Raw genomic sequence first — 14,022 nt, forward strand, 5'->3', positions numbered from 1 at the left:
AGTTCATGCAAATGAAAAATGAAAGATGGTCAGGAAAGAAAAGACGGGAAACAGTTTGATCGGTTGGGGGCAGGACGGGTACAAAACTTAGCTCCCAATTCTCATGAGGTTGCAGAGAACGCAAGTGAAAAATCTAGGTTGGATTCTGGAGGCCACAAAATATTGTGGGCCTTGCAATGTCAATGCAGTGGTGGCCAATTCTGAAAATCTGGTATGAGAAGGTTTACAAAAACCGTATGGGAAGGTTTTTCATTAAGTGTCAAATATGATGTATAGATGTTCACTTCCACCTTGCCACATCACATCACTTGTTAAATTATCTGATTATGTTTGTAAATCAGTATTGAGAAATCTTACCTTAGTCCTGGTTTTTAAATTTAACTAAAACCTATGCACATATATAATTACATGTGACTAAAATAATAACGATGTGAAAATAGAGACGCTTTTGCTCATTACATAATACTGGCGAAGATGCACATGCTTTGCTGCGTGCATGCAAAAAATTGACATTCGAAAAATTGTCCAATATCTTCTTACATTTTAACTGAAACAAACCAAAAGGGAAATATATTAATCTAACATGTTGAGGACTTGTCCACCAGAAAATCACATAAATGTTGCCCAATAACGAGAGCTATGTGAACAATGAAATAATTAGACTCCGTTTGTTTCACGGAAAATGTTTTTTAAGAAAACATTTTCCCCAATTTCCGATGTTTGGGGGGTGAAAAATGAGTGGTCAACGGAAAATGTTTTTGTAAAACTGAGGAAAATAATTTCCATTTTGTAAAACTGGAAATCATTTTCCCAATCTTTGTCGACTTCTGAAGAGGAGGTCATCTGCATCATGTACGCCAAAATATCACCTTCAACAGACTCAACTCGAGCATCTCCCCATTCAGCTCCCCTTCGCAATCTGATTCTTGATTGGGTTGATGAGCGTTGACTTCCCGAAGCCGCTGGTGCCTAAGACGGCGAGGATCTCGCCCTCGTGAGCCTCGCTGGAGATGTCGTTGACCAGGACCTTGCTTCGGGTGAAGAGGCTCTCCCTGACGACAGGGTCCTCGACAGCGATGGAGTCGAGGCGGCGGAGTCGAGCCGGCTACGGTGCAGGAGAGGAGCGAGGACAGCCGACATTACGGCGAACCTTCATGCTGTATGTGAGGCTGTTGAAGTGGAGGACCAAAGGGAGGGAGCGTGGGTCAAGGCTGACATCGACATCGAGGGTGTTGTGGTAGACGGGCGTCTTGCCACTGTTGCCAGTGGCGTGCTTGCGAGCATCGCAAACGCACTTGAGGAGCTGAGCGAGGGTCGGCAAGGGAGTGGCAGCCGCGCGGGGAAGGGAGGATTTTACTGGTGAGGAAATCTGGGTTTGGGATTGAGGGAATTTGCGATTTAGGGCTAGGGGATTTGAGTAGGGTTTGGTCTGATTGAGAGAGATTTGGGGAAATATTTTTTTCTTTCCAAACAATGAAAAATAATTTCCTATTCATTTTCATGTTTCGGCCAAACGTCGGAAAAGTATAATCATTTTCTTGGAAAATGACTTCTTAGAAAATATTTTCCACAAATGTCGCATTTTTCGTGAAACAAACGGAGCCTTAGGCAACTGTAACTCTAGACCAAGAACAAGGATAGTGCATCTTGAACTAGTTTCCCCACAAGGCAATCGTGCACATTCTAATTTCTTGATCCCATTCTCCATCCAAATACATCATGATACCCGTACCGACGCAAACCTTGTACCATAAATACGGACAGACGGAGTTGAGTTCCACTTTGAGACTCAAGAGTGATGAAATTAAGTCTTTCCTATGTTTTGGAACTAATTCTGAGTACAAACTCTAGCCTCTCGGTTGACTTTTCCTTGTTGGGTGCACAATGTGCATCCTGTGAACAAAATGCACAATCCCTGGAGGGCACATCCGTCCCTGACTATGCTCGCACCCTATTTGAGTCCAAGAACTTGGTAATGTCCATTCGCTAGAAGAAAACAGTCCTAGCGGATCAAACATCTCCTTCACTTTAAAAAATTCTCGGCCTTTTCTGTATCTTTTGATCGCTCCCTCGAACACCAAATTCCTGTTCTTGCCCCAGTGAGGTAGTCTGCCATACCTGAAAAGCCCCATCTGTTCTCTTTCTTCGAGCGAGTCTTGGTACAGCATCGGGCTGAACGGATCCTTGATCCTGCTTGGCCAGGTAAGCACCAGAGCCCTTGAAGTTTGATGAACATTCTTTTCTTTTCTTTTTGTGATGTAAATATTTCTTCTGAGTATAGCGCATATAATCAAAATAACTGAAAATGTACCGCAACAAGATAGACAGCATAACGAAGGAGGGATAGGTTTGCCACATATATGAAACAAGACAAAGGCACGAGAGACACCACAAGGTTCATCTATTTCTATCTTAATTTAATCACTGAAGACAAGGGAAGGGTGAGATATGAGAAGGATAACACAGAGATTGCGGAAGAAGACAAGTCAACAAGACGGGAGTGTGATTTGCGTGAGGGCATAGAAGAGACAGAGAGCCTGAGAGATGACTCCTAGAACCCCAAGCGACGCTATGACTGCCTCCATCTCTGCATGAGTGCTTTTTGTATTCACATCCAGCGTCCTGATCCTGGCGTAACCATCTCCAGGGGATCACCATCCGCATCGCCTCCACGTAATCGTGCAACGCACTCCCCTTCCCCCATAGGGAGTTGCCATGCGCGCCCGTCCCCAGCATCCCTCCGACTGTCAAACCCCACCAGTAGGGCCTGTATGGCAGCGCCATCCCCGCCTTGGCAGCCTCCTCGATCAACTGCCTCAGCGTCACCCCTCCTTCCACGGTCATCCTCATCCCTTCTTGGTCCACCCTCACTATCGTCTTCAGGTACTTGGTGCTCACCAGCAGCTCCTCCTCCCCATCCGGTGCACCAGCTTCGAGATGCTGAGAGAGAAACGTGTCGCCACTTTCATCTTCCTCCTGGACCTCATTGCGTTCCCCACTACCCACACGAGCTCTTCTTCCAGCATCGGGTATGCTGTGGCCCCTACTTTGCACGTGCTTCGGTCCGGAAAGGCCCCACAGGAATTGGTTGTGGTGCAGCCGCTCGAGGTGCATATCTGATCGGATCTGCCGTGGGCTTGCACTGGCCAACATGGTCATGGCCGTCGTGGCCAATACAATGATATGTAGTGAAGCCCTTACCGTTCCAGAGCCCGATCTCCCCAACCTGAACACCTTGCTCAAACAAGGAGATGGTTACGTCATCGCGAATGAATTAAACAGGCTTGGCTGTGGTGCTGGATCCTTCCACTTTCTGGTATAGCCGACCGATTTGGATTAGCTTTGTGGGGAGAACAGTTTGGAAGTTATTCGGACATGTGTGGTGGCAAATGCAAGTGTCGACAAAAAGAAGACGGCCAACGTATATATTTAGATATAATGAGACTTGGTGCTCCTCTCAGATTGCATACTGCCGCGAGTGATTAAAGAAGGGTGCAGTGCGCATAGTGAGCGATAGCAAAAGTGCCTCCATGTCTTTATCCGGGGTTTAAACTATCTTTTCAAAGATCCCCTGCCAATAACTATGATTCTAATCGTGACCATCTCTCCGGTCCCTCGATCTTTCAGAGAATTTCCGAATATCCCCGTCCCAAGAACTATGTTTCCAAACATGATTTCTCTCCTGAATCTCGATATTTCCTCAACTTTTTTTTGTCCTGACTTGGCCAATTATACTTCTTTTCAACTTCAATATCTCGATCTTTCAAAGAATCTTTTCCACTAAAAAAAAACAAGGATTTAGTGACGAATTTTGCCACGAAAAATTTTGCAAAATTCGTCGCTAATTGACTTTTGCGACGAATTTTTCCACGAAAAAAAATTCGTGGCTAATCCGGCGTCACAAAATTTAGCGACGAAAAAAAAAATTCGTGACTAATTAGCGACGAATTTTGCGACGAATACCTATCCGTGGCTAATTAGCGACGAAAATTTTTCCTTGTTAATTAGTTACGAATTTTCCCACGAAAATAAATTTCGTCGCTAAAGTTAGCGACCAAAACACAATGTTTCGTCGCTAAATTTAGCGTATTTGGATTAGCCACGAATTTTTTTTCGTGGCAAAATTCGTCACAAAACCCAATTTAGCGACGAAATTTTATTTTTTTCATATGATAAAATCGTTTTTTTACTTTTCGATTTTAAATTTAATTAAAAGAAAAATTAATTTCTGCAATTTATATTTAACATTGATTAAGCACTTAATAATATCACGGTTCCGTAGGAGTCGGCGGGTTCCTCGAGTTGGGTCAACTTAACGGGTTCGGGTCGCGAGGCTCACGATTCCACAATCGACGCTAGTTGGCCGACGCGCCACGGATGGCTAGGGCTCGGATAGTGGCTGGACAACGGCGCCGGGGCTGATGGGGAAGATGGCACGGGACTGCGGCGGGCTCGTCGTCCTAACCCACAGCAAGCAAGCAAGCACTCGAAATAGAAATATTCATCGATGCTATGTATTCAGAGGACCCGTTCTTTCTTCTTCGTACTATAAATGCGCTGCTTTGATCCGACTCTCTAATCCTCTCTTCCCTTGTAGAAGCGATCAGAACCAGCCACCACCGCCTTTCTCGAGAAAAGAAATGGACTCGGCGTCGTCCCACAAGTTCGATGTCGTCAAGGCCGAGAAAGCCAAGGCCATGCGCAGGTACCAAAGGACCCGCAAGCTCAGGATCCTCGCCCACGCCCTCGAGCTCCTCCTCGCCCTGGTCCTGCTCTCCTGGTACTATTCCGGGCTCTCGGCCGCCGCGGGCTACTTCCTCCGCCACCTCGCCATCCTCCTCGCGAAGCCCCTCGTCGTCTTTCTCACCGGCACGTCGGGTTCACGAGCAGGGAGCTCAAATCGTCGTCGCGGCGGGCTCGTCGTCAGATCTGTGGGTCTCGGCCAGCTCACGTGGTTGCAGGTGGCTAGGTAACGGTGATCGGTGGCGGCGGAGCTTAGATGGAGGAGGGTCGTGGGCGAAGGTCCCGGGTTTACGGCAACCAGGCGACGATCTCAGCTGGTTGCGGCTCGCGCGAGGCCGGCTGGCCGTGAGGCGTGACTGGCGACGGGAGTGGACGGAGGGTGGTGGTGCAGGCTGTGGTGGTCGGGTGGAGGTGGGTCACTCGGCTGAAGAAGAAAAAGAAAGGAAGAACAAGAAGAAAAAGAAAGGAAGAAGATGCAGAAGCAAGGAAGAACAAGAAGAAAAAAGAAAGGAAGAAGATGCAGAAGCAAGGAAGAACAAGAAGAAAAAGGAAGAAGACGCGGCAGTAGAAAAAGAAAGGAAGATAAGGAAGTCGTACCAGCAGACTGAAGACGTCGTACAAGCATGAGAGAGAGAGGGCAGGAGGCTTTTAAAAAGTACCGCCAAAAGAAAGATTAAAAAGATAAGAGAGAGAAATGTAGCAACGAAAAAAATAATTTGTGGCTTATTTAGCGACGAACAAAACAATTCGTTGCTAATTTAGCAACGAAAAAGCTAATTCGTCACTAAATTAGTGACGGAAAAAAAATTCGTCGCTAATATTTTCTTTTTTATTTTTATTCATATCATGTTAGCGACGAATAATACATTTCGTCGCTAAATTAGCAACGAAAAAATTATTTTCGTCGCTAAATTGAAATATTTTCTTTTTTATTTTTATTCAAAGTGCTAATTTTGCCACGAACAAAATTGTTCATCGCTAAATTAGCGATGAAAAAGCTAATTCGTTGCTAATTTTAATATTTTATTTTTTACTTTTATTTTTATTTATAGCATATTAGCGACGAAAAACGAATTTCGTTGCTAAATTAGCGACGACAAAGTTAATTCGTCGCTAAATTGAATATTTTATTTTTTTATATTTATATAAAATTAGCGACGAAATATGATTCGTCATTAATTTTAATATTTTATTTCTTATTTCTATTCATAGTGCTAATTTTGCGACGAAATCAACGTTTGTCACTAATTAGTGACGAGCGGAAATTTTCGTCTCTAAATGATAGCAACAAATTAGTGACGAAAAACGTGGTTCGTCGCTAATTTGTGACGAAATTTGATTTTCGTTGCTAATTAGCAACCAAAAACATTGCTCGTCGCTAATTATTTTTTATTTTTATTGTGATTTTTATTTATATCATATTAGCGACGCAAAATAAATTTCGTTGCTACCTTAGCGACGAAAAAGCTAATTCGTCGCTAAATTGACCATTTTCTTTTTTATTTTTATTTCTGTCATATTAGCGACAAAAAGAATGGTTCGTCGGTAATTTTAATATTTTCTTTGTTATTTTTATTCAAAGTGCTAATTTTGCGACGAAAATAAAAGTTCGTCGCTAATTAGCGACAAACGTTGATTTTCGTTGCTAACTTTTAAGAGAAGAATTTGCGACAAAAAAAAAATATTCGTCACTAATTGGCGACAAAACCTATTGTCGTCGCAAAGGAGATTACGATGATAGATTTTTCGTGGCTATTTTCATCGCAAATTAGTGACGAATTATTTTTTGTGGCTATATTCATTGCTAATTAGCAACGAAATTTTTTCCGTGGCTATATTCGTCGCTAATTAGCGACGAAATTGTTTCCGTGGCTATATTCGTCGCTAATTAGCGACGGATTTTTTTTCGTGGCTATATTCGTCGCTAATTAGCGACTAATTTTTTCGTCGCTATTGTCATCACAAATAGCGATGAATATTCATTTTGTCGCTATTTTTGTCGGAAATTAGCAACGAATTTTTTTCGTCACAAATTTTTCGTGGCTAAATCCATGTTTTTTTGTAGTGTTCCAAGGTTACATTCAAGCACTATATTGTAAAACAAAACAACAAAACTTCTCTCCAGCATCTCCATCTTTCGCCAAACTTTTTTTTTTTCCCAAATTGGCCAATTGTACTTCTCTTCAACATGAGTAACTCTTTGCAACTTTATTTTAAAATAAATAGGGTTACAAAATTAGCTTACAAAATGATACGAAAAAGGTTCTATTTAATTGTTGAATATAATACATTTTTTTAGATGCTCACTCGTAGCTTGTCACATCTTACCTTAACCATGCTTTCTTAAATTCAACAAGAATCTATGTACAAGTTAAATTGCATGAGACTAAAATAATAACAGAGTAAAAATAGAAACTCCTTCTCATTACTTAATCTTAGCGTAAAATGCAAACACTTTGCGAGTACGATAGAGAAAGATATGTGCTTCCGGGTTGGGAAGGTTCAACTACAAATGGAAGAATTGTGTGAGATGTTTTTGAAAGATTTGATGAGACCACGCCTAACCGCTTTAAAAGTTTAAGCTTATAGAAGAAGGTGTGGTTTAATATTTATATATTCCAACACTCCCCGTCACGCTTAGTCCGGTCTTTTTGACTAGTACTAAGCGTGGGAATATTCATTGGGGAGGCAAATAGGGGCCTGGAAAGATTTGAATTCGGGACATCCCGCTATGGCCTGGGCCCTACGTGCTTCCGCCGCGCCATTTTGTAAGATATTGTCTGCTTTGGACACACAGTCCTCACAGTTTTGTTCCTCCAAGCGTCGTCCATACAACGCCCGGAAAACGCGTCTTGCAAGTTAAGAGGGCTCATTGCCATATAAACAAGCCCAAGACTCCCCTCCTAAGCAATATGGGAAAGGGGATGTCACATAATCCCCCCCTTAGCGGCACAGCGTCCCCGCTGTGCCCTTAGCAGCACCAGCGAGCGCCCACTATGGTCCACACATGCTTGTCGAAAGTCGGCTCGATACCATGAAAGATTTGATGAGACCACGCCTAACCGCTCTAAAAGCTTAAGCTTATAGAAGAAGGTGTGGTTTAATATTTATATATTCCAACAGTTTTTACCAGGAGAAATGGAATTAAAGTAGGCATGGATAGCATGGAAGAGAAAATTGTGTAATTTTTGTACTGTATTATATATTTCTTTATGCATTTTTTTATAATGAAGAGAACATGGACCTATTCATAAACTTTTCTAGATGACTATACAAGGCAACAAGATATTATGATCTCCGTTATAATCAATCACGGATAGCACAATCAAGGAGATATATGTAACCGAGGTATATGGAAAAAATAGGCTGATCAACCAATGGTAGAGGACATTTCCAACAAGTATGCGAACGGTTTCGTCTGCTAGAGAGAGAATGGATTGACCTGTGCACGCTACGCAACAATAAGCTAACCTGGTAACAGGTGTAGTGACAACAGTAGAGGCTAGCGTGACTATAGTGCAAGATAACAAAAGAGGTTCAAGAGCACACTTAGCTCCATCTGTTCGATTATTATGCAGAATGCACATGATAGGGGACTAGAAGTGGCGGGCAAAAGCCCCACTCAGCCACTCAAACCCCAAATGAAAGGATTGGATGTGCGGGGACGACCTAAACAAAACAAAAGACAATCGACCAAACCCGTGGAGCAAAACTGCAACTCCGCGAATCACTCGTAGAGCGTGTGGGCCTGGGAATGATTCCGCGACGGGAATTCTCCCAACACCCGTGAATCCACAAGGCAGTTCTCCTTCGGCTTGATAATTCCAAGACGGCGCACACCATTACACACGCACACACATGCCCCTCGCGAGTTCGCTACCTCGTCGGCAGAGCAACCACGCTCGAAACAATGCGACGAGGAGTAGGAAGAGAGAGCCGAGACGTTGCTCGTTTACCTGGGGAGATGGGTTGGTTTCGCTTCGTTCCATTTTGTTTTCGGGGACGGGTCTTGTCTTCGAGCGGGTTGGGTCGGTGGAGAAGGAAGGTTCAAGAATGGAGTTGCGTGCGTGGATCGTGCTCTTCGCGGACACTTGTCCCCCCACCCCCCGGCCATGGAACGAGGAGGACAAGACTCTTGCGTCGTCTGTGGCGATGCTGGTTTGGAATGATTGGGCGGGATGTCCTTCGGAAATCTTTGCCTGAAACCGGGTTCATCGGATGAAGTGCATCAAAAGCCGTTGATCTCGTAGGCCTCGAAGGTGCGGCTCGTTAAATCAACGGTTCTCTCCGTGCGCGTGAGTTTGATTTTGCCCGCCACTACGCGAAAGCAGATTGACGTGGCTGCTTGTAGGCTACTAAAGTTATCACCAAATGAAATGGAAGATGTTGAGGCCGAGAGAAGTAGTTATTTAAACGAGGAATGACATGATATACGTGATCAAGTGTGCTCCAGGATAAATGGATAATGGATTTGTTTTTATCTTTTGTTGAAATTTCTTTCATGACTCGATGGATAATTTGATAAGCCAATAATTTACCCTTTGGCAGGTACGCCTCCAAAGTTTACACTTGGGTTCTAACCGCCTCTCATTTGAAAAATAAGTTGTCAACACATGAGTAGTGGCTTGGTTAAGGGAACCCACTAGAGTCGTAGCAAAACGAGTCTCCATAGGACAATTGTCATTGCCCATGGACCTAAACATGGGAGATCTATCCATGTCCATGATGAAACTTGGATGAATTTTAAGTGGAGGTCCAAACCACTTATATTGAAGAATTGGCAGATGAATTGTGGTTATGGGTGAAATGCCACTCAAACCCAAGGCTAGCTAGTTTCCTCGAAACGCATTTAGGTGGAGTAGTCGATTAGACATTTAGGGATAAAGCACTCTTTAGGTGTAGGCCGAGAGACCGGTATCAAATGACATAAACTCTTAATACTAGATAAAACCTCCAAATAATAGGGTCAAGGTCAACCAATACGACTATGGGGATAAGCTTGATCGTCGAGAGGGAAACAGCACGGATATATATATATATATAAGTCTGAAAATTTCGACGCACTCTTGTAAGAGATGATTAGGATATTTTACTTGATTTTCCACGTCCAACAGGATTTCCATATATCTTTTTGATTGTGCAATCCATGATTGGTTATTATTATTGATTGAGCGGGTACAAGTAATGTCTAGCTAACTACTACTAGCATCAGTATGTATCAGTCCTCGAAAGTCCTCCGTGATACTGGGCTACGGTACAATGGATGATAAGTAGGAGCGTGTTGCCTTCTTCACGTTTTGGTGAGAAGGAGATATCAATTGACCACTGGAACAAAATCCAGAGGCCATAGAAACATCTGCAGAATGGACCGAATGCAGACAAAATCTAGCCAATCAAATGTTATAATATATTTCGACCAAAAAAGAAGAATGTGATAATATATAAGGAAGAAGAAGCCCATTTGTGCTATGTTAGGTAGTCAGGATAAAATTTAAGATATGATAAAATTTATCTTATCCCATATTTTCTGCCTGTCCAAGATAGGATAAAGTCATATCTACGAGCGATATAGCCCGAATAAAACTATACATGGGATGTGGAATAAAGGTGGATATAATTTTTAATAGGGCGGCGCTATTTCCACTCATCCTATGGCTAAATCCACCCGTTTTTCATCAAAAAGACAAAATCGCCATCAATCATTCAATTGCGATTTGAAGTGGTGGCCCAAACTTATCTACTTTCCTTCCTTTTTTAGTTTTTTTTAATGTTTGTATAGTATCGAATTGTCATAGTTAAGATTTCACATGTTTTTCTTTTCTTTAAAGAATCCCATGAAAAAAGAAATTAGTTTAGTCAAAAAAAGATATTTCACTTATGTACAAATTAGTTTCGTCGAAAAAAGAAATTTTCAAGAAATCTAATTCTTTTCAAACTTGTCTAGCAAATTTGTGGATTAATTGACAAGTAAAATCTAGAAAAATTCTGACATGGACACTTTCTTAACACAATCGCTTGTTTACAAACTTTCATATTTGTCATGTATATTATCATCAAGCTTGTTCTTATCAGGTGTCTTTTGTACACATAATGGGACGATCGCCTCTAAAGAAGTTATATTCTCCAATAGGAAACTTTGAAAGAAGAAATGTAATCAAAACACGACATGCATAAGTTATGAATTATTTTTAAATGCTAGTGGAATCTCATCATTTTGGATTGACAAAATCAACACCATCCATGTTGTGTTTTTGCAAAAATATCAAGATAAGAAAAAAGTTTATGAAGACAAGTTTGTTTTACAAAATTGACTACGTTAATCTCTAGGTTCTACTTGACAATTAACGCATAAATTTGCTTGACAACGTTAAAAAGAATTAGATTTATTGGAAATTGTTCTTTTCAACAAAACTTAATTTATGGAAGTAAAGTCTAAAAAGAAAAAGAAAATATAATGCATTTAATATACACGAGATAGCCATATTAAACAAACACAGAACATATGAAATGTTTAGTTATGACAACTAGATTCTAAATTAAAAAAAAAGAATAAAAAAGAAGGAAAGTAAATACATCTAGGGCAATTGCATGATTGAGGGTAATTTTGCCTTTTCAGTGAAAAATAGGGTGGATTTAGTAATATAAGTGGTGAAAATAGCGCATCCCTTTCAATATCCATAATATAAAAGTTATTTTTCTTGAATAACAATCTTTTACTTTTTAAATTAATAAATTAAATTATATTTGAATATAAGCAAAATTTGAATTCTAATATAAACTTTGGAATATCAAAAGTAAAAATAATTTCATTTTTATTTTTTCCCATGTTTATTTGTACATTTATATTTCTTCTATCTTATAATATAAGTTCAATAAATATTTTTTTATATTAGTATTTAATGTATTGCATATATTAGTATTTTAGGTATATTAGTATAGTTTACTATTTAATAAAATTTTATTAGGGAATGCCAGAAGGGGAAAAAGAAATAAAAAAGAAAAGCATTTAAGAATAAGAGAGGGAAAGATAATAAAAAAAATAAGCAAATACAAAATGAGTAAGCAAGAATGTAGTGAGAGATTCCTTTTGTGCTAAAAGTGAGTAAATCGGACTGCCCGAATCGGGAACCCTCCGGGCGATAGTCCCGCTCATGCTCCAAAGGGCGACGGTCAAATTCTCGATTCTCAAAATTGAAACCGATAGCCGGCCGATCCGGTTTCCAGTTCTAGGAGTACAAGACCGGATCGGACCATCCGGACCAAATTGATCAATTTTAATTTTTTTGATTTTTTTTAATTTCACAGCTTTTAACTAAAGTTCAAGCGAAAATCATTTCTTTCAGCTCCACAAACTAGTAGTAATCGCCAATTATTTCAAAACATGGTATTCAAAAACTCCATCTTGACAATGAAATCACCGAACCCAGAAAAAACAAGAGACAGAACTTTGAGCTATTCATATCTTCATGTCCACAAAATCGACTCCAAATGCTTCAAATTAAAGAAAATGCGACCACATGCCAAACAACTGACCCTTGAAGACTGAAGCACCGATAAAGTGAGTTGGACAGGCATCGCCAGCTTGAGCACGGCAAAGCATCAAGAGTGAGCAAAGGTATGGCAGACGAATAATGAAAGATTTCGTGAGACCACATCTAACTATTCTAAATGCTTAATCTTTTAGATGAAAGCGTTGTTTAATATTTAATTACTCTAGCACACTCCCTCACGCTTAGTCTGGTCTTTTTGGCTAGTACTAAGCATGTAAATATTTTATTGGAGAGGCAAATATGAGCCTAGAAAGATTTAAACTTAGGACCTCCCACTCTGATACCATGAAAGATTTCGTGGGACTACATCTAACTACTCTAAAAGCTTAAACTGTTAGATAAAAAAGTGGTTTAATATTTAATTACTCTAACAAATAACAACGGGCTTGAAAGCATCAGGTCGTAGCGACCTTTGAACTAGAGAAAGCAAGAACACGCCGGGGCTTCGACACAGAATCTGTCGAGCTTTGCTTTAAGCCGTACACATTTTTTTTTCTGCGGCTCTCGAAGCTTCGATTTTATTCGGATATCAAAAAGTTAAAAATAAAATACTTCAAATTTGACTCTCTTTTTTAGAATTCTTTAAACGTGCACAACTTACACCTATGGGTACGGGACTATCGCGACCTAAAAATCATGCTTTTAGGCTAATGGATTACTTAGTTAATTAAATTAATTAACCTAGTTCGAGCTCTCCCAAGCTCTATCAAATCGCCACTTGAGATTCGATTATCATGCAAAGATTTTATATTCGGAGTGGCCACTAATTATTTTACGATAGGCTGATTAGACACTTAAAAAAATATCGGGAAAAATACTTTATTCTTACAAATCAAAGATTAACGAGTTTGGGAACTTGATTACCTTAATATTCTTATCAATGCCCTTTCGGTATCTTTCATTTCGATGGAAACATTTAAATAGGCAGTTTGGGTTAATTTCCGTTCTAAAGTCCTAGCACACAAAAAGTGATCATGCGGGGTACGCAGTCATTATTGAACAGTCAATAATCAAAGCAGGGCTTGTGTCTCGGTGAGAAATTACTTAGAGCGACATTTAATATGTAAAGGCATGATAGGTTTTGGAGGACTATTCTTAAGTACTTCATTTTCGGCTAATAGTGTCCGAGATTACAAAGCTTTAGCTCGCTAATCTCCACCTACATGACTGGGCTTTGAAACATAAACCTCGTACTCGCCTGGCCCGGCTCGACCCAAGTACAGATTTTGCTTCTTAAAGATTGTTGAAACGAAGACCAATCTGCCAAAGCCCACCTAGTGTCACTCTGTCTTTCCAACCACCCTAATTTCTAAATTTAATACGTTTGCAAAACTAATTCACAATAATGTTATGAAAAGGCTTCTAGTTACTACCAAAATTGACCTACTTTTTAGATGCTCACTTATAGCTTGCCACATCATTTCTTTGTCAACATGCTTGTAAATCAATACCGTAATACGTTAATCCTGATTTTTAAAATTAAGTAGGCTCGACCTCGTGTGGCCGGTCGTCGGCCGTTGCTACACTTATAATAGCGGCCGACTAAAATAATAAAACAAAGACTTCTGCTCATTGTATAGTGCAAGCGAAAATGCACATACCTTATTCAGAGATCATATTGAGTAAATTAAAAATTCAGGGATGATATTACACATTAAACCAAAGTTCAAGGACTATTTGTGTGATTTTCATAATAATAAAACTAAAAGTAATTATAATACGATATAAA

The 14,022-nt window shown here is 40.4% G+C and overlaps 1 pseudogene; it reads right to left on the minus strand.

Annotated features, from left to right (window-relative positions):
- Positions 1–2,486: 2,486 nt before the first annotated feature.
- On the minus strand, positions 2,487–3,532 carry LOC115744359 (annotated as a pseudogene).
- Positions 3,533–14,022: the final 10,490 nt, after the last annotated feature.

Source organism: Rhodamnia argentea, chromosome 9 (assembly GCF_020921035.1).
Source record: "Rhodamnia argentea isolate NSW1041297 chromosome 9, ASM2092103v1, whole genome shotgun sequence".
Classification (NCBI taxonomy): Eukaryota; Viridiplantae; Streptophyta; class Magnoliopsida; order Myrtales; family Myrtaceae; genus Rhodamnia; species Rhodamnia argentea.